Genomic DNA, 19,809 nt, shown 5'->3' on the forward strand with positions numbered 1-19,809 from the left:
AAAGTCAATATTCTATTATTTCTTAGAGTTATCCATTCTTTAATCCACATCAAATTTGCTGCTTGATAGTACAATTCCCAGTTAGGTAGCCCAAAGCAGTGGTGGGATTCTGCCGGTTCTAGGCAGTTTAGCCAAACCTTTTGTTAAATTGCCGGTTCGCCCCGCCCCTTGCCCCTCCCCTCCCCACCATTACTTACCGGTGTCTGTCGGCGGCCGCATGGTGCTTGGATCCGGTGCTCAGCGAGGCCACCGGCCGAAGCAGGCCTCCATCCAAGCGTCTCCCTAGCCAATGATTAAAGCGCATCGCTAGCCACGTGGCCAGTGAGGCGCTTTAATTGCTGGCTAGAGAGACGCTTGGATGCAGGTAGGCTTCGGTCGGTGGGGGCTTTAATTGCCCGGCACTTGGATTGGGTGAGGAGCGGGGTACATGGATCCGATCTGAAAGAAGCCTGTCTGCATCCAAGCGTCTCTGTAGCCAGGCTTGGATACAGGCAGGCTTCGGCCGCAGCCGCGTGGCGCTCGGATCGGGAGGGCAGAGGTGGATAGATCGGGGGTGGGTGGGGGGCAGCTGCCCTGCCTGCATCCAAGCGTCTCTGTAGCCAGCCCATTGAAGCACCTCACTGGATAGTTTTATTCAGCCGACACTTGACTCCCTACAGCTATTTTTTCACTTTCTGCCCAAAATCCAGCTCTCTGCAAAAGATTGAATGTTTTAGCCTTGTTCTCACTGGCTCTGTCACTTAATACGATGGCTGTACTAATAAACTAGCATCTCAAGTTGCAACAAAGGGGCTGCAAGACAGAAGGCCTGCCACCAGACCATGCAGACTTTGGATCCTGGTTTATTTATTTATTTATTTATTTATTTGATCATATTTATATACCGCCCTATCTCCCGAAGGACTCAGGGCGGTTTACAGGCACTTAAAAACACATAAATACAATATAAAAGCAATTAAAAAACTTATTCTAAAAGCCCAGTAATTAAGAATTAAAAATATAAAAATAAAACCCAATTAAAAACCCATAAATTTAAAATCTAGCTCAGTCCTGCACAATTAAATAAGTATGTTTTAAGCCCGCGGCGGAAGGTCCGAAGGTCCGAAAGCTGACGAAGTCCGGGGGGGTAGTTCGTTCCAGAGGGTGGGAGCCCCCACAGAGAAGGCCCTTCCCCTGGGTGTCGCCAGACGACATTGCCTCGCTGACGGCACCCTGAGGAGACCCTCTCTATGAGAGCGCACGGGTCGGTGAGAGGTATTCGGTAGCAGTAGGCGGTCCCGTAAATAACCCGGCCCAATGCCATGGAGCGCTTTAGAGGTGGTCACCAAAACCTTGAAGTGCACCCGGAAGGCCACAGGTAGCCAGTGCAGTCTGCGCAGGATATAGCCCCTGGCTACAGAAATGAAACCAGCCACTGGGATATATCCTAAATAAATGGACACCTTGTTGAGTTTTATCCAAAATAACACTGGGCATCGTATTGATAATTATCTATCTATCTATCTATCCATCCATCCATCCATCCATCCATCCATCCATCCATCCATCCATCCTTCTATTTTTCTATCATATTGAGCTGAATAAAATTGCTCATAGTGCCATCCTTTCTGTGTAAAGTTGACACAGCTCATTCTCAAAACGCCTATAGTGCACTCCTAATTTTAAGTTCATTTGCTCAACTGTTTTAAGTATGCATCAAAAATATACTGCTCTTTTCCAATTGCCATTCATACCATGGCTAAATGAAAAGAAAAAAACCTTGAAGACAATCTTTTCCCCCAAAACAAAGAATAGAATTACCGTATTGCCAGCAAATGTAAGATGGGACATGCAACCTCTTGCCCTCCAATTTTAAAGATAATTTTTTTTAGGAGAAGCATAGATTTCTTTTGGTTATATTGCAGCCATAACTCTGAGATACGTTTTTATACCCAAGAGCTAATGGCTAATTTACCAATTACTGCAAAGACTACAAAGCACAAATCAGTATGATTAACTCTATCCCAATTGTGGAAGAACTGAGATGACTCTCTGGGCAGGTGTAATTGACAATTACTGTGATGCATTTTAAATAAAAAATCATACATAACTGCTTGATTGGGAAAACAGTGTCATTTTATGAGACTCCACAACAGGATTTATGAGATTCCACAACAGGATTCTTGCCCGAGAACTTCTCGGGCAAGAAATGTTAGAATACATTTCCAGGGCAGGGCCAGCCTACCCTACCCCATTTGGAGAAAGAGTGATGGAGAGAAAGAGGGGGGCAGAAAATGATGAAGGAGAGAAAGAGATGGATAGAAGGGGGAGAAAGATGAAGGAGAGAAAGGGGGAGAAAGATGGAGAGAAAGAGAAGGAGGAGAAGGAGAGATTAAGGAGAAAGATTGAGAGAAGAGGAGAAAGATGAAGGAGAGAAAGGGGAGAAAGAGGGGAGAGAAAGAGAAGGAGGGAGAAGGAGAGATTAAGGAGAGAAAGATTGAGAGAAAGAGGGGGGAGAAAGATGAAGGAGAGAAAGTGGGGAGAAAGAGGGAGAGAAAGAGAAGGAGGGAGAAGGAGAGATTAAGGAGAGAAAGATTGAGAGAAAGAGGGGGGAGAAAGATGAAGGAGAGAAAGGGGGGAGAAAGAGGGAGAGAAAGAGGGAGGGAGAATGGATTTGTTCTGGTAATTGATTTAACAAGCATGGCACTGAAAAAGTGACTTATGACCGTTCTTCACACTTACGAACATTGCAGCAAACTGTCATTAGGGCAAAGAAGCTATGTTACATGACCACCTGGCCACGCCCACCCGGTCACATGAAGCACCACAGTTGTGACATGAGTGACATGGCTATTAAAAATACTGCAACAGGCATAAATGATGACCGGTCATAAGTGTGAGGACTGGTAAAAAGTGTGAGAACCTGTCAGAAACCACTTTTTTCAGTCCTCTGGGTAGTCCCTATGTGCATAGGGACTACCGAGAGGGCTGAAAAAAATGATTTCTGATAGGTTCTGACACCTTTGAACAGACCTCGCATTTATGGCCATCTTCACATTTATGCCTGTTGCAGCATTCTTAACCGTGTCACTCATTTCACAACTGCTTCTCTTTACTACGGTTACAAGATAGAATGCAAAACGTAAAATGTGAGGACAGTCGTAAGTGCGAGGACTGGTCAAAAGTGCAAGGACAGGTCAGAAATAACTTTTTCAGCCCTCTGAGTAGTCCCTTGCACATAAGGACTACCCAGAGGGCTGAAAAAAGTGATTTCTGACAGGTTCTCGCACGTTTGACCCCACACCCCACACTTATGACCGGTCATCATTTATGCCTGTTTGCAGCATTTTGTGCATAGGGACTATTCGGAGGGCTGAAAAAGTTATTTTTGACCTGTCTTCACACTTTTGACCGGTCCTCACACCTACGACTGTCCTCACATTTTACATTTTGCGCCCTATCTTGTAACTGTGGTGAAGAGAAGCAGTTGTGAAATGAGTGACATGGTTGCTAAAAATGCTGCAATGGGCATTAATGTGACGATGGTCATAAGTGTGAGGACCGGTCAAAAGTGCGAGGACTGGTCAAAAGTGCGAGGACTGGTCATTAATGACTTTTTTTAGCCCTCTGAGTAGTTTCTATGCCCATAGCCCCGGCCACCCGGTCACATGACCAGCTAGCCACAGCCCAAAATAAGCCACGCCCACAGAACCGGTTCTTAAAAAAATTGAATCCCACCACTGGCCCAAAGCCCCCTCTTGTTCTCACATCTTGCAATAGTTTTAATTTTATCCTCGCTTTTTTGCCTTGCCAAATATATTTCAACATCATTTTATTCAATTCCTCGAAGAATCCTCTCCCCAATTTAACTGGTATTGTCTGGAACAAATACAGAGTTCTAGGTAATATATTCATCTTAATCGTTGATATTCTTCCAAGCAGTGATAATTGCAAATGTTCCCATTTTGCCAAGTCTGTCACAATCTGCTGTTTGAGTCTACTATATATATCCCCAAATATTTAACTTTATTTGTAATCTGCATCTCTGAGCGTTCTGCCAATTCAGTTTTTTGCTTCATTAACATATTTTTTGTCAAAATCTTCGTTTTATCTTTATTAATTTTCAAGCCTGCAGCTTTCCCAAATTCTCCTATTTTATCTATCAAGCAAATGATAGATTCTAATGGTCCTCAATAATAAAAACCAAATCATCAGCAAAAGCTTGGAGTTTATATTTTTCCTTTTGAATTTTCATACCTTTTATCTCTCTTTCCTCTCTGACCCTTCTATTTAATGCTTCCAATGTCAGCCCAAACAGCAGCGGTGACAGTGGGCAGCCTTGTCTTGTCCCCTTTTTTAATCCCCTTTTTGAATCGCTTCAGTCAATTTGCCATTTATCATAACCTTAGCTGATTGTTTATGGTATATAGCTTCTATTGCTTGGATAAACATTTCACCAAAGCCTATTTGTTCCAGTTGTAAAAGAATAAAACGCCAATTAACATTGTCAAAGGCTTTTTGTGCATCCAAAAATATCAACGCCATCTGCTTTTCGGGATGAGCCTCATAATATTCTAAAGTATCCAATATTATTCTCATATTGTTTTTAATATGTCTTTTAGGCAAAAATCCATTTTGATCAGGATGTATAAACTCATTCAAGTATCGTTTAAGTCTTTCTGCCAATATTAAAGCAAAAATTTTATAATCCGAGTTTTACAGAGATATTGGTCTATAGTTTTTAATTTGTTTTAGAGAGTGTCCTCTTTCTGGATAAGCGTAATGTAGGTCTCTGTCCAGGTCTCAAGTATTTTTCCTTTTAGCATCACTTCATTCATTTCCTCTAGTAGTGGAAGGCTCAACTGTTCTTGAAAAGTCACATAGTATTCAGCTGGCAATCCATCTGGGCCCGGTGCTTTTCCACTTTTCTGTTTTTTAAGCACTTGCATTAATTCCATCATTGTTATGTTCCCCTCCAGCATCATTTCCATGTCTTTAGGAATCTGAGGTAAATTTGCTTTCTGTAGATAATGTTTCACATTTTCCTTATCAATTTCCCCTTTTTCATATAATTCCCTATAAAAATTTTGAACAACTTTTTTCTTCTCATGTATTGAGTCTGGCCTTTATTATCCACTAGTTGTGATATTCTACGATTTTCTTTCTCTTTTTTCAGTTTATAAGCTAACCATCTACCTGGCTTATTGGCATTTTCAAAATAATTCTTTGTGATTCATGTTTCTTCTGAGCATGCGCGAAATGGCGGCGACCTGATCTCGCGGAGATGGCAAGCGGGGCATTCCCTGGCCGAGGCGCTGCTTCTGCCGACCGCCGGGCTGCTTGTATCGCTGGCTCCGGGTGAACAACATGTCGGCAACCGAGGGAGAGGTCTTTGGGCTTTGGAAGACCCTCGGTTGCTGAGAACGGAGCCACGGACGAGCAGCGGATGGCAGCGGCCATTTTCGGGCGATGGGGGGGTGTTCCGGCCTGGTTCCAGCTCCGGGAGAACAGCATGTCGGCAACCGAGGGAGAGATCTTTGGGCTTTTGGAGACCCTCGGTTGCCGAGAACGGAGCCGCGGACGGGCGGCGGAGGGCGGCGGCCAGTTTCGGGCGATGGGGGGGGTTTCGGCCTGGTGCGGCCTGAGGCCCAGCCGCGGTTGCCATCTGCGGCGTTTGTGCCGCGGTTACCATCAGCGGCGTTTATGCCGCGGTTACCATCAGCTGATTCCGGACTTCGGACTTTCGGACTCCTTATCGGCCTTGGACATCGGCCGACCCCCCAGCCTGCGCCGCGGCTACCATCAGCGGCGGTATGGTGGCCGATCCCAACTGAGTTCGAACTTTTTAATCGGCCTTGGACATCGGCCGACCCCCCAGCCTGTTCCCGGCCGCGGCCTTGCGTACTTTAACTGCAGCGGAGGTATGTTAGTGGCCCCGTTATCGGCCATGATTCCCATCGATGACATTGACGACATATGGCGGCCTTGATTTCGGCCGCGTTTATCCTCTTCTGCTGCGTCATCTTCGGCCACGTTCCTTTATCAGAGGCACGCTGGTGGTTTTTTGGCCGCGTTTTCTATCACCATTAACAGCTTGGCGAGAGTGAACTTCCTAAATTCTTAACATCTTACAGCGTGTCTTGACCGGGTCATCTGAAGGATTGTGATGCCTATACCGGTTAGGGATGGACCCCTTTTCTGCCATTTATTATTTCTTCTCCATGAGATACTCGCCTATTGACCTCCTTCGACTGCGAGGTTCCCCCGCCTCGCAGGAATGGCCCTCCAAGTTATCGAGGGCCTACCTCAACGAAGGGTTTTGGGACCCAGAGAGGTGGCATGCTGCTAAGAAGAATGTATGGGGTTTTTTAAATAGATTTTTAAACAAGGGTTTTTTAAAGGGGGGGAGGGACAAGACGGGTGGGGGGGAGAACCCGTCGGGGAGGGATCCAGCCCCAGTGCCTGTTCGCGGCACTACTACATCTGGTCTGAAGGCAGGGGGGGTTTTGTTCCAGGACTAGAGGGTGGTTCAATCTGTACGGTAAGTGGGAGAGGCAAATATGGCGGAGGGGGGGGCGTATCGATTGTGGGAAGCACGTGCTCGATGTCTGAAAGCGATCACGTGCTCCGGCCCCTTAATCCCTACCCGTTCCTCGGGCGGCCGTGATCCTCAGAGCCTGGATCTTCGGTTGATGTTATGTAATGCCCGGTCTGTGGTAAATAAAGCCCCCTTGATTTGCGATCTTATTCAGGGGGAGTCCACGGACCTTATGGGCATTACGGAGACCTGGTTGGGGCCAGAGGGGGGGTTTCCCCTCGTTGAACTGTGCCCCCCAGGTTTCCGAGCATTCCATCAGCCGAGGGCCCAGGGTAGGGGTGGAGGGGTGGCGGTTGTCATTAAGGAAGATCTAGAGCCGAGGGAGGCCACTGTTCCTCAGATTGCCGGCTGTGAATCCCTCTATGTGAGGTGGGGCCATAGGAATCAGTTGGGCTTGTTGATCACGTACCTGGCTCCTTGCTGCGTGACCACAGCCCTGCCCGAGCTGCTGGAGTTATTTGCCACTGTGGCAGTTGAGACCCCCAGACTTATAGTTATGGGGGATTTCAACTTGCCATCAGCTGGCTTATTATCGACGACTGCAGCTCGGGAGTTCAAACTTCCATGACGGCCTTGGACCTGATTCGAGTAAATGATGGCCCCTCGCACATGGGGAGGCACGCTGGATCTGATTTATATCTCTGGTCAGTGGTTAAATGATCTGATACTAGGCGATTTAGTAACAGAACCAATGTCATGGTCCGATCATTTTCTCCTTCGCCTAGACTTCCGAACCGCCACCCACCATCGCGGGAGGCGGAACCTACGTTGGTTCCGTCCCAGGCGCCTGATGGACCCTGAGAGGTTCCTGACGGAGCTTGGGCCATTCCTGAGGATCTGGCCCACGCACGACTGAGGAACTAGTTGCGGCCTGGGAACAGGCTGCGGCTGGGGCCTTGGACCGTGTCGTGCCTTTGCGGCCTCTGACCCGGCGCAGATCTCGTCCGGCCCCTTGGTTCTCCGAGGGGCTGAGAGAGATGAAACGCCGGAGAAGACGCCTAGAGAGCACTTGGAGGTCCAGTCGTTCCGAAGCTGATCGGACACTAGTTAGGTCCTATTCTAGGACCTACCTAGTGGCAATGAGGGAGGCGAGGCGTTCCTACGCCTCCACCCTCATTGCGTCGGCAGATAACCGCCCGGCCGCCCTGTTTCGGGTGACCCGCTCCCTCCTTCATCAGGAGGTGCGGGATGACCCTTTACAGGGACGTGCCGAGGAGTTTAGTGGTTATCTATACGACAAAATCGCTCAGCTCGGGATGGTCTGGACGATTGGGATGATCAAGCGAGGAGAGGAGGCACGTCTTGTTGAGTCTGTTTGGGATGAATTTGACCCTGTGGCTCCGAGGGCGTGGACAGGTTGTTGGGAGGCTCACGCCACTACATGTTTACTGGATCCGTGTCCTTCCTGGCTGGTGCTGGCCACTCAGGAGGTGACACGAGGCTGGCTCACAGGATTATAAATGCTTCTTTGTTGGAAGGGGTTTTCCCTGCCGCCTTGAAAGAGGCGGTGGTGAGACCCCTCCTTAAGAAGCCCTCTTTGGACCCGGCTATTTTGGGAAATTATCGGCCAGTCTCCAACCTTCGCTTTGTTGCGAAGGTTGTAGAGAGTGCTGTGGCGCGTCAGCTACCCCAATACCTGGAAGAATCCGTCTATCTAGACCCGTTCCAGTCCGGCTTCCGACCCGGTTACAGCACGGAGACAGCTTTGGTCGCATTGGTGGATGATCTCTGGAGGGCCAGGGAGATGGGTTATTCCTCTGCCCTGGTCCTATTAGACCTCTCAGCGGCTTTTGATACCATCGACCATGGTATCTTGCTGCGCCGGCTGGGGGGATTGGGAGTGGGAGGCACCGTTTATCGGTGGTTCTCCTCCTATCTCTCCGACCGGTCGCAGACGGTGTTGACAGGGGGGCAGAGGTCGACCGCGAGGGCCCTCACTTGTGGGGTGCCGCAGGGGTCGATTCTCTCGCCCCTTCTGTTCAACATCTACATGAAGCCATTGGGTGAGATCATCAGTGGCTTTGGGGTGAAGTACCATCAATGCGCTGATGACACTCAGCTGTACTTCTCCACCCCAGGTCACCCCAATGAAGTTGTTGAAGTGCTGTCCCGGTGTTTGGAAGCCGTCGGGTCTGGATGGGGAGAAACAGGCTCAAGCTCAATCCTCCAAGGCGGAGTGGCTGTGGATGCGGCATCTCGATTCAGTCAGCTGCAGCTGCAGCTGACTGTTGGAGGCAGTTATTGGCCCCAAAGGATAGGGTGCGCAACTTAGGTGTCCTCCTGGATGGCGGCTGTCGTTTGAAGATCATTTGACGGCCGTCTCCAGGGGCCTTCCACCAGGTCCGCCTGGTTCGGCAGTTGCGCCTTCCTTGATCGGGATGCCTTGTGCACAGTCACTCATGCACTCGTTACCTCTCGCTTGGATTATTGTAATGCTCTCTACATGGGGCTCCCTTGAAGTGCACTCAAGGCTTCAGTTAGTCAGAATGCAGCTGCGGGTGATAGAGGGAGTGTCGCGTACCTCCCATGTAACACCTCTCCTCGCAGACTGCACTGGCTACCTGTGGCTTCGGGTGCACTTTAAGGTTTTGGTTATGACCTTTAAAGCGCTCCATGGCTTAGGGCCTGGGTACTTACGGGACCGCCTGCTGTTACCATATGCCTCCCACCGACCCGTGCGCTCTCACAGAGGGACTTCTCAGGGTGCCGTCCGCCAAGCAGTGTCGGCTGGCGGCCCCAGGAAGGTCCTTCTCTGTGGGGCTCCACACTCTGGAACGAACTTCCCCGGGTCTCGCCAAATACCTGACCTTGGACCTTTCGCGAACTGAAGACACACCTTTTTATTCGCGCGGGGCTGACTTAAATTTTATGGATTTTATAGTTTTTATTATTAATTTTAAATGGGGTTTTAGTTTCTATATTTTTTAAATTTTTAGGCAAATTATAATAAGTTTTTTAATCTTGCATTTTATATAATATTGTCTTGTCTGTTTTTATTTGCCTGTACACTGCCCTGAGTCCTTCGGGAGAAGGGCGGTATAAAAATCAAATAAATGAAATGAAATGAAATTCTGGTTTTGCCCCTTTGATTTTTTGTGCCAATTCTTCTTTTTTAATTAAAGCCATTTTATGTTTAATTAAATCCATTCTCATTTTAATATCTTTTCTGTCTGGAAATTTTTGTAAATCTTGCTCCAGTTTCCTGTAGTCATTTTCTAGTATTTTAAAGGTTTGCTTTTTCTTAAGGTTTCTTCTCCCTACATAATCTATCATCAAGCCTCTTGCATATGCCTTCATTGTATCCCAACGGTTTTGGATTGAGGTATCTTCCTTTTTGTTTTCCTTAAAGAAAAAGGTCAATTCCTTTTCAATTTTTTATACAAATTCTTTATCTTTTAAGATCATAGTGCTTAAAGTCCATCTGGATCTTTTCCTTTGGCCTCTCCATATCAGCGTCATGGGGTTATGGTCTGCCCAGGTATTAGCTTCTGTGTCATTTTTTTCTATATTAAAACTCATTTCTGTTGTGATCCATATCATATCTATTCTAGATCAGGACAAATGTCTATTTGAATAAAAAGTATATAGTTCTCTTGATTCCTTTCTCTCCACACATTTTTCAGATTCATTTCCTCTACCATTTAAAAAAAAGATTTTGGAAGGGTCTTTCTATTTTGCCTCATTGTTTTTTGTGTTTTATTTTTATTTATTTTATTTATTTATTTGATTTTTATACCGCCCTTCTCCCGAAGGATTCAGGGCGGTGTACAGGCAAAAATAAAACAGATAATACAATATACAATTTAAAATGCAATTAAAAAACTTATTTTAAAATTAGCCTGAGAAGTAAAAAATATACAATAAACTAAAACCCCATTTAAAATTAATTAATAAGAATTTAAAATTAATAAAATTCAATTTAAGCCAGTCCCGCGCGAATAAAAAGATGTGTCTTCAGTTCGCGACGGAATGTCCGAAGGTCAGGCATTTGGCATAAACCCGGGGGAAGCTCGTTCCAGAGTGTGGGAGCCCCCACAGAGAAGGACCTTCCCCTGGGGGCCGCCAGCCGACACTGCTTGGCGGACGGCACCCTGAGAAGTCCCTCTCTGTGAGAGCGTACGGGTCGGTGGGAGGCATGTGGTAACAGCAGGCGGTCCCGTAAGTACCCAGGCCCTAAGCCATGGAGCGCTTTAAAGGTAGTAACCAAAACCTTAAAGTGCACTCGAAAGGCCACAGGTAGCCAGTGCAGTCTGCGCAGGAGCGGTGTTATATGGGAGCTACGCGTAGTTTTATAGTCCAACTTTACATCAGCTACACCATTGAAGTCACCAAGAATACAAGTATTTTCATAGTCCAATTCAACAAGCTTCATATATAATTTTCTATAGAAATCTTCTATAGAAATTTTCATTAGGGGCATATAATGCTATTAAAAGTATTTTTGTATTATCATCTATTATTTCCAACATCAAAATTCTACCATTCTCATCTGAATATATTAAATTTGCCCTAATTGTCTCTTTTATGTATAAAGCTATTCCTCTTTTCTTACATTGTGGTAGTGAGGTAAATACTTTCCCTAACTTTGGTTGTATTAATACTTGTTCATGTTGCTTTTTAATATGTACTTCTTGCAAACAAATTATATCCAAATTATTCTCTAATTTGTGAAACGTTTTCCTCCTCTTAATAGCCGAATTTAATCCATTTATATTTATTGATATCCATTTTCTCTCTTCCATTTTTATACTTTATAATTAGGGTTTATCGCTCTTGTCAATCTAGGTTCACGTCGGGGCTTAACTTCTACCTTACCACCCACATCACCTTCTTCTTTCTCAAGCAATGCCAATAGCTCTGACTCCTGTAGTTCAATCAGTGTGACTTCAGCACTTGTATCCATTTCTTCCTCTTTAAAGAATTCTGCATGAAAATCCTTGGCTTTATCTATAGTATCTATTCTATATTTTTGCTGTTGCCATGTAAACACCAGGCCCTCTGGCACCATTAACGCCTTTTTGCAATAAGATTTTGGTCAAGAAGTGGTATTCTCTTCTCAACTCTCTTACTCTTCTTGGAACTTGTTTCAATACAATTATTTCTCATCAATACCATCAACCACCTTTTCCTTGCTAATTTCTAAGACTTCAGCCAAAATTTCCACCATTTTATCTGCCAAATTCTCACCCTTCTCTTCCTCTATATTCTGAAATCTAAGAAAAAATCCTGCTCTGTCAATCTCCCAGCCTCCCTACCTTTATCTCTTTCAATCTCTTCCAATCTACTATCAATATTTTGAATTTTTTTGTCTCTTGCTCCTCTCTCTCCTCAACATTTTGGAGTCTATCCTCATATTTTTTCAGCATTTCTTGAATATCTTCCACTTTTTCATCCGTTTTCTCTGTTCTTTGCTTGTTCTGTTCTACTTCCACGTGCAATTTCTGAATCCCCTGCAAAATAAGTTGAAGGAAAGTTTCTTTATCTTTCTCCTTTTCTCTATCTTTCTTCTGTTGAAGCATCGATTGTGTTGTCCTTTGAGAATCTGATGGTGAGGAGGAAGGGGTTGATGTCACTGATCCATATGTTACTCCTTTCCTACTCATTTTTGTGTGTAGGAACGCAAACAACAAAAGTCCAAATGATAATCCACGGACACAAAAATTATACAAAAAATTTCTTCAGACTCTTCTGTGTCTTAATCCAAATTTAATTAGTCTCAAAAAGAAAAAAGAGAAATAAAAAAGAAAGGTAAAAAAATATCAGAGAGTGAGGAGGAAGAAAGAAAAGAAAAAGAAAAAAAAGAAGGAAAGAGAGGAAAGGAAAAAGAAAATTTTTTAGAACTCTCTTTAAACTCTTTCTAGAGTCGTTACAGTTTACTCAGAAGAAAAAGAGAAAAGACCTTCTCTCCCTTTTCTTTTGCCTTCTTCCTTTCCCTTACAGGCTATTTCAATTGACAGTGTCCGGTAGAGCACCTGAATGAACAAAACTGTGGAGATAGAACTTCCTTGGTGTTCTCTCCCACTGTCTCAAAGAACAACACTGTCTCTCACAGATCGAGCCCTCCGGAAAGGAGGTAACAACTTTCTTGCAACAATGAGAGTTCAGATTTGTGTGAAAAAAAACCAGTAGATGGCAGTATAATTAGATCTTTCTCCTCTCCTCCTCCTCTCCACCTCTCCCTCCTCACTCATAAAGGAAAAAAGAAAAAAAAACATAAAAACTCAAAAAAAATTTGGTTTGTTACCACACCAAATAATATGAAAATGTAAAAATCAGAAAAGGCAAACCAGAAAGAATTCCCCAAAGGAAGCTCAAAACACCTTCAAATCCGGAAAAGAAAAAATTCAACAATCTCAGTCTAAATCCAGTCCAACATGGAGACACTCTCAGAAAAAAAAAAGGTTCTTTTAAAAAGCAAAAGATTTAAAAAGAAAATAATTTCTCTAAATATCTTGGTCCGCCCCTCAATTATTATTTTTTTAAATCCATTTTATCCTCTTTCAAATCTTAAGATGGTTTTAAACAGTTTAAATAAAGAATCGTCTCTCACCCCTACCAACACATTTCCTTCCACTCTTCTGTTCTGGAGCTTTCCCAACTGTGGCAGTCGGGGCTGGAATTTCCTGCCAAGAAAAAGGGCTTCTCCTGGATCAATCGGGGACTTTGCGGTGTCCCCGAGATCCACAGGAAGTGCCCTACATGATCACTGGCTCTTCGGGACAGTGAGGTCCAAAAAACGGACCGTCCTGACAGGAGTTCTTCGACTGCAAATCTGGAAATCAAACTTGCATGTCATTTCATCGCGACGTCAGCTCTGCCGTCCGCCCTCCGAATCCTGTTTGATTCTTAATACCATATTTCCCTAAAGCTTAGACATGTCCCAATAATAAGCCCAATTGGGCTTTTGAGCATATGCATTAAAATAAGCCCTCCCATAAAATAAGCCCCCCCAAATATTTAGATGCATGCTGGGGGGAAGATAGGAGGAACATCAGAGCTGCTGCCTCCCAAGATCAGCAGTCCTGATTAGGTGAGCCGGAGGCACAGCTGCCACTCAGGAGAAGAAGAGAGAGAGGAGGCGCTACAAAGGAGCCCATTTCTGACGTTCTTCTCCTCCCGGGCGGTGGCAGCGCCTTCAGCTCCCCGAATCTGGCTTGCCGATCTCAGCCAGCAAGGGGGAGTGACGGGTGGGGAGGGGTGGGGCGGCAGAGAAGCGAGCTGCATGGAGTGAGATGGGGCTCCCCTTGTCGTCTCTTCTCCCCCCCCTTGCCGGGCATGGCAGGAACTGGAAGTCAGATAAGACACGGCTGAGAAGTGAGACGTGTGTCTTACCTGACTTCCAGCTCCTGCCATTCCTGGTTGGCATGCGATGGAGGAAAGTCCGTCCATCCATGGGGAAGCGTGGCTGGCAAGAGTCCTACTGGGGTGGCCGGCCATTGAGGTGGGGGGAAAGAGCGGGTCACTCAAAGCCCAGCGAGGCACCTGGTCCCGCTCAGCCCTTGAGAGACTCTGTCTTGAGGCGGCTGAGGTGGGCGCCATGGCTCCGGAGGGTGAGCGCAAGCAGCTCTTACTTGTCTGGCAGGCAGGTCGAGATGGTCAGCGTCTCCTTGAGGAGGGCCTGCGCATGCACCAGCATTCCCAGGAAGTCTCCTTGTGGCTCTCGTGCTCCTGGCCCTGCCGAAACTAGTTTTCCAGCTCCCCCAGCAACTTCTCCAAGTTGGCAGGCACGAAATGGTGATACAACATCCCGTTGGACATCTTCAGATAAAGTGGGCCATGGAAATAGTCATGGCACAAGCTGATCAAACAGCTCAGCAGCCACATTGAGAGGACCCCCAGCAGCATCCCAGGGGTGGGGGAGGGAAGCTGCCCCGATACCCTAAGCGTCCTGAAGTAGAGGAGGGCAAAGGCAACTCCGGTCGTGCCTAGTTTCAAGTCCTCCAGTTGGGGCCGCCTTCCTTGCAGGGCTTCATTGGGAAGCTGTCGTTGGCCCTTCTTGCTCCCCGTGGAGAGTTCCCCTTTGCACCCGATTTGCCTGCAAGAACTTTGGGGTTTTTTTTGTGACCTGATCCTCACAAGCAATGCTGCGGAGAAGAACCGGCCACGCCTCTCCCACTTCAGGGACAAGACCCCGATAATAAGGCCAAGGCCATATTTCAGGAGTCAAAAGAAAATAAGACCCTGTCTTGACTCTTAATTGATATATTGACCATCATTTGTGTTGTAAATGTTGTACTTTGATGAAGGTATCTTTTCTTTTATGTACACTGAGAGCATATGCACCAAGACAAATTCCTTGTGTGTCCAATCACACTTGGCCAATAAAAAATTCTATTCTATTCTATTCTATTCTATTCTATTCTACATTTCCTTAAAATTTTAATTAGGATCTTTCCCAACGATTGCTTTCCATCCCCCGAAGTCATAGGACCTCCCGTAAATTGAAACACGACGACTCTTAAGACTTGTTTTCCGGTTAAACGTGAGAAGTCCATTCCCCAATCTCCCTCCATCTTCTTGAAAGGATCCATTTCATCGGTCATCCGTTCTGTCCACTTTGAGTCTTCGGGTTCCATGGCCTCTCCAGCCATCTCCAAGCATCTTTCCTTCAAATCAGACTCCTCCTTCAGGGATGCCAGCAGCAAATGAAGTTCCAGTCCATCCATCCACCCAATCCATCCGATTCAACAATTATTGCTTGCTTCTGATTATCTCCTTTAAGTTTATTTATTTATTTTTTTTATTATTTATTTATTTATTGAATTTATATACCACCCATCTCCCAAAGGACTCAGGGTGGTTTACAGCCAGATAAAAACACAATAGCACAAAAATTAAAACAATTTTAAAAACCTGATTCAATTAGGCCGAAACAAATTTTAAAACTATAATAAAACCATAATAAACCCATATTAAAATTACTTTAAGCCAGACCTCTGCGGGAAAACAAAAAAGTCTTCAGCTCGCGACGGAAGGTCCGGAGGTCAGGGAGTTGTCGTATCCCTGGAGGGAGCTCATTCCAGAGGGCAGGTGCCCCCACAGAGAAGGCCCTCCCCCTTGGGGTTGCCAGTCAACATTGTTTGACTAATGGCACCCTGAGGAGGCCCTCCCTATGGGAGCGCACAGGTCGATGGGGGGGCTATTGGTGGCAGCAGGCGGTCCCGTAAATAACCTGGTCCTATGCCATGGAGCGCTTCAAAGGTGATAACCAACACCTTGAATTGCACTCGGAAGACCACCGGAAGCCAGTGCAGCTTGCGCAGGACAGGTGTTATATGGGAGCCTCGAGGTGCTCCCTCTATTATCCGCACAGCCACATTCTGGACCAGCTGGAGCCTCCGGGTGCTCTTCAAGGGGAGCCCCATGTAGAGAGCGTTACAGTAGTCCAGGCGGGAAGTGATGAGGGCGTGAGTGACCCTGCATAAGGAATCCCGGTCTAGGAAGGGACGCAACTGGCGTATCAGGCGAACCTGATAAAAAGCTCCCCTGGCGACGGTCGTCATATGATCTTCTAAGGACAACCGTACATCCAGGAGGATGCCTAAGTTGCGGACCCTCTCTATAGGGGCCAATAACTCGCCCCCAACAGTCAGCGATGGAATCAGCTGGCTGTACTGGGATGCCAGCATCCACAGCCACTCAGTCTTGGAAGGGTTGAGTCGAAGCCTGTTCTTCCCCATCCAGACCCGCATTGCCTCCAGACACCGGGACATCACTTCGACGGCTTTGTTGGGGTGGTTAGGGGTGGAAATTTACAGCTGAGTATCATCAGCATACAGATGCCATTGCACCCCAAAACCACGAATGATCTCACCCAGCGGCTTCATATAGATGTTGAATAGAAGAGGCGAGAGAACCGACCCCTGTGGCACCCCACACATGAGGTGCCTCGCGGCCGATCTCTGCCCTCCTGCCAACACCGTCTGCGACCGGTCAGACAGATAGGAGGAGAACTACCGAAGAACGGTTCCCCCCACTCCTAAACCCCCCAGCCGTCGCAGCAAGATACCATGGTCGGTGGTATCAAAAGCAGCTGAGAGCTCTAATAGGACCAGGGCAGAGGAACAACCTCTGTCCCGAGCCCTTCAGAGATCATCTACCAACGCGACCAAAGTCGTCTCCGTGCTGTACCCAGGCCTGAAGCCGGACTGGAACGGGTCTAGACAGACAGTTTCCTCCAGGTACCGGGGAAGCTGCCATGCCACCACACTCTCAACAACCTTCGCCACAAAACGAAGGTTGGAGACAGGACGATAGTTCACTAAAATAGCTGGGTCCAGGGAGGGCTTCTTGAGGAGGGGCCTCACCACCGCCTCTTTCAAGGCGGTAGGAAAGACACCCTCCGTCAAGGAAGCGTTGACAATTCCCTGTAGCCAGCCTCGTGTAACCTCCTGTGTGGCCAGTACCAACCAGGAGGGACACGGGTCCAATAAACATGTGGTCGCATTCAGCCTCCCCAGTATCCTGTACATGTCCTCGGGAGCCACAGTATCGAACTCTTCCCAAATAATATCCTCAAGACCTACCTCCGTCATCCCGTCCGAATCTACCCAGTCTGAGTCCAAACCATCCCAGATCTGAGCGATTTTATTGTGCAGATATTGTCCAAAATCCTCAGCACACCCTTGCAAGGGGTCCTCCCGTGCCTCGTGATGAAGGAGAGAGCGGGTCACCCCAAACAGGGTGACTGGGTGGTTATCTGCCGATGCAATAAGAGCGGAAAAATACTCAAGTTTTGCCGCTCTTATCACCACTAGATAGGTCTGAATATAAGACCTTACTAGTGTTCGATCGGATTCAGAACGGCTAGCCCTCCATCCACTCTCTAGGCATTTTTTCCGGTGCTTCATCTCTCTCAGCTCCTCAGAATACCAAGGAGCCAGTCAAGATCGGCGTCGGGTCAGAGGCCGCAAAGGCACAACGCGGTCCAAAGCCCCCGCCCCCGCCCTTTCCCGGGTGATGCCTAGATCTTCAGCCGAGCCGTGAGCTCCTCAGGAAATGGCCCAAGCTCTGTCAGAAACCTCTCTGGGTCCACCAGGTGCGTGGGACGGAACCAATGAATCGGCCCCGTCTCCCTGCGGTATGTGTTGGCGGTTCGGAAGTCAAGTTGAAGGAGCGAATGATCTGACCATGACAGGGGTTTGATAACTAAGTCCCCTAATTCTAGATCATTCAACCACTGTCCAGAGACAAAAATCAAAACCAGAGTGTTTCCCCCGATGTGAGTGGGACTAACTGGGTCAGGTCCAAGGCTGTCATGGAAGCCATGAACTCCTGGGCCGCCGCTGTTGCTTCACTGACCGACGGCAGGTTGAAGTCCCCCATAGCCATAAGTCTGGGGGTATCAACCGCCATCCCGGCTATCACATCCAACAGTTCGGGCAGGGCTGCTGTCATGCAGCAAGGAACCAGGTACATAATCAGCAAGCCCACATGCATCCCCTGACCCCACTTCACAAAGAGAGACTCACAGCCGGTTATCTGTGGTACAGTGACCTCCCTCAGATCCAGACCTTCGTTAATAATAACCGCCACCCCCCCACCCCTACCTTGGGCCCTTGGCTGATGAAATGCTTGGAAGCCCAGTGGGCACATTTCCACAAGGGGCACCCCCCCTTCCGTGCCCAACCAGGTCTCCGAAATGCCAATCAGGTCCGCACCCCACTCTTGTATAAGATCGAAAATAAGGGGGGCTTTATTCACCATGGACCTGGCATTACATAGCATCAGCCGCAGGTCCAGGCTCTGGGGATTCCAGCCACTCGGGGAATGAGAGAAGTCAGAGGGACCGGAGTGCGCGATCGCTCGCAAACAGCGATCGCGCACTCCCCGAACAAGATGTGGGCCCCCACTTCCACCATATCTACCCCTCCCAATTACCGTGCCGATGGACTAGCCCCCGTAGAATCGAGCTCCAGCCTCCTCCTTCGCCTCCGAACCTACCGCAACTATACCGCGAGCCCTCGCAGGGTCTAGCCATGTCCCTGACGGGTTTCCCCCAAAACCCATCCTAACCCTCCCTCCCCTTAAAAACCCTTTAAAAAACGATTTTAAAAAACCCCCGAGTCCTTCCTTTGCCGCATGCTTTAAATCAAGTTGATTTAAAACCATTGTTATTTTATCAAATTTCTAAAATGAAGTTTCAAATAAGGCTTGTAAATTGACAGATTTTATATTCTTTAAATCAGATGAAATTAGCTTACTCTAAGAGCGTATTAATTATAGTATTAATTTTATTTATTTTTTGCATTTATATCCCGCCCTTCTTCGAAGACTCAGGGCAGCTTACACTATGTTAGCAATAGTCTTCATTCTATTTGTATATTTATATACAAAGTCAATTTATTGCCCCCAACAATCTGGGTCCTCATTTTACCTACCTTATAAAGGATGGAAGGCTGAGTCAACCTTGGGCCTGGTAGGACTAGAACCTGCAGTAATTGCAAGCAGCTGTGTTAATAACAGACTGTCTTAGCAGTCTGAGCCACAGAGGCCCTTTGACAACATAGAAAAATTGATGACTAATCGTAAATTGTTATCCATCACCTTCAGGTTTCATAGATTAAAGATTAAAAAGGATTAAAATTATTTGAGTATCATTTTGAAGACAGTTTTTATCCACTTATTTATCATACCACCCCTCAGGTTTCTAATCAAATCACACAATTGTTTGTGAGTCCAGTAAGATCACCATTGTTCCCATAATCTATTTAGGAAGTTAATGATAGGTGAGAAGGACTCTTGGGAGGAGGAGAAGAGAGGCTGCCTAGGAAGGATCAGCTAAGAGGGGAGAATCCTGCAGCTGCATAATGGGAGAGAAAGAAACGCAGAAAGGATCCTGGCTAACTTTTCAGGCTGAGAAAAGAGAGTTGGTGGGAGATTTTTACTTCCAGATTTGCAAAATGTTGTTAATGTCGCATTGCAGTCAAGTAGAATTAGCACATCTGGAGGTGTTTTCCATCTGGATGACCAGGGAGAAGATTAACCTGACAACTTTCTTCTTGATGAACCCATGCTTTCTGGGAATCAACCTGTTTGTTTTCAAAGAAAACAATGTAATCTTTTTTTTTCTCTGTTCATTTTATTTGTCATCTGCTCTAGAATGTTCCCTATAATTGACCAATTGTGTCAATTATATTTTCTCTGTATTTTGTCAGTATATGAGTGACAATTTTTTGTCATACTTTTCATTCACTTTTGAAGATGATGGCAGTATTTGTATCCTATTTAAC

General features: G+C 46.6%; 2 protein-coding genes across 2 annotated transcripts in view; one reads left to right on the top strand and one right to left on the bottom strand.

Annotated features, from left to right (window-relative positions):
• Positions 1 to 19,809, bottom strand: part of LOC131204986 (uncharacterized) — a 218,388-nt gene that overhangs the window by 76,528 nt on the left and 122,051 nt on the right. The window lies entirely within an intron of this gene.
• The window catches only part of LOC131183919 (vomeronasal type-2 receptor 26-like), a 67,299-nt gene that overhangs the window by 29,110 nt on the left and 18,380 nt on the right, over positions 1 to 19,809 (top strand). The gene's annotated exons all lie outside the window — the stretch shown is intronic.

Source organism: Ahaetulla prasina, chromosome 11 (assembly GCF_028640845.1).
Source record: "Ahaetulla prasina isolate Xishuangbanna chromosome 11, ASM2864084v1, whole genome shotgun sequence".
Lineage (NCBI taxonomy): Eukaryota > Metazoa > Chordata > Lepidosauria > Squamata > Colubridae > Ahaetulla > Ahaetulla prasina.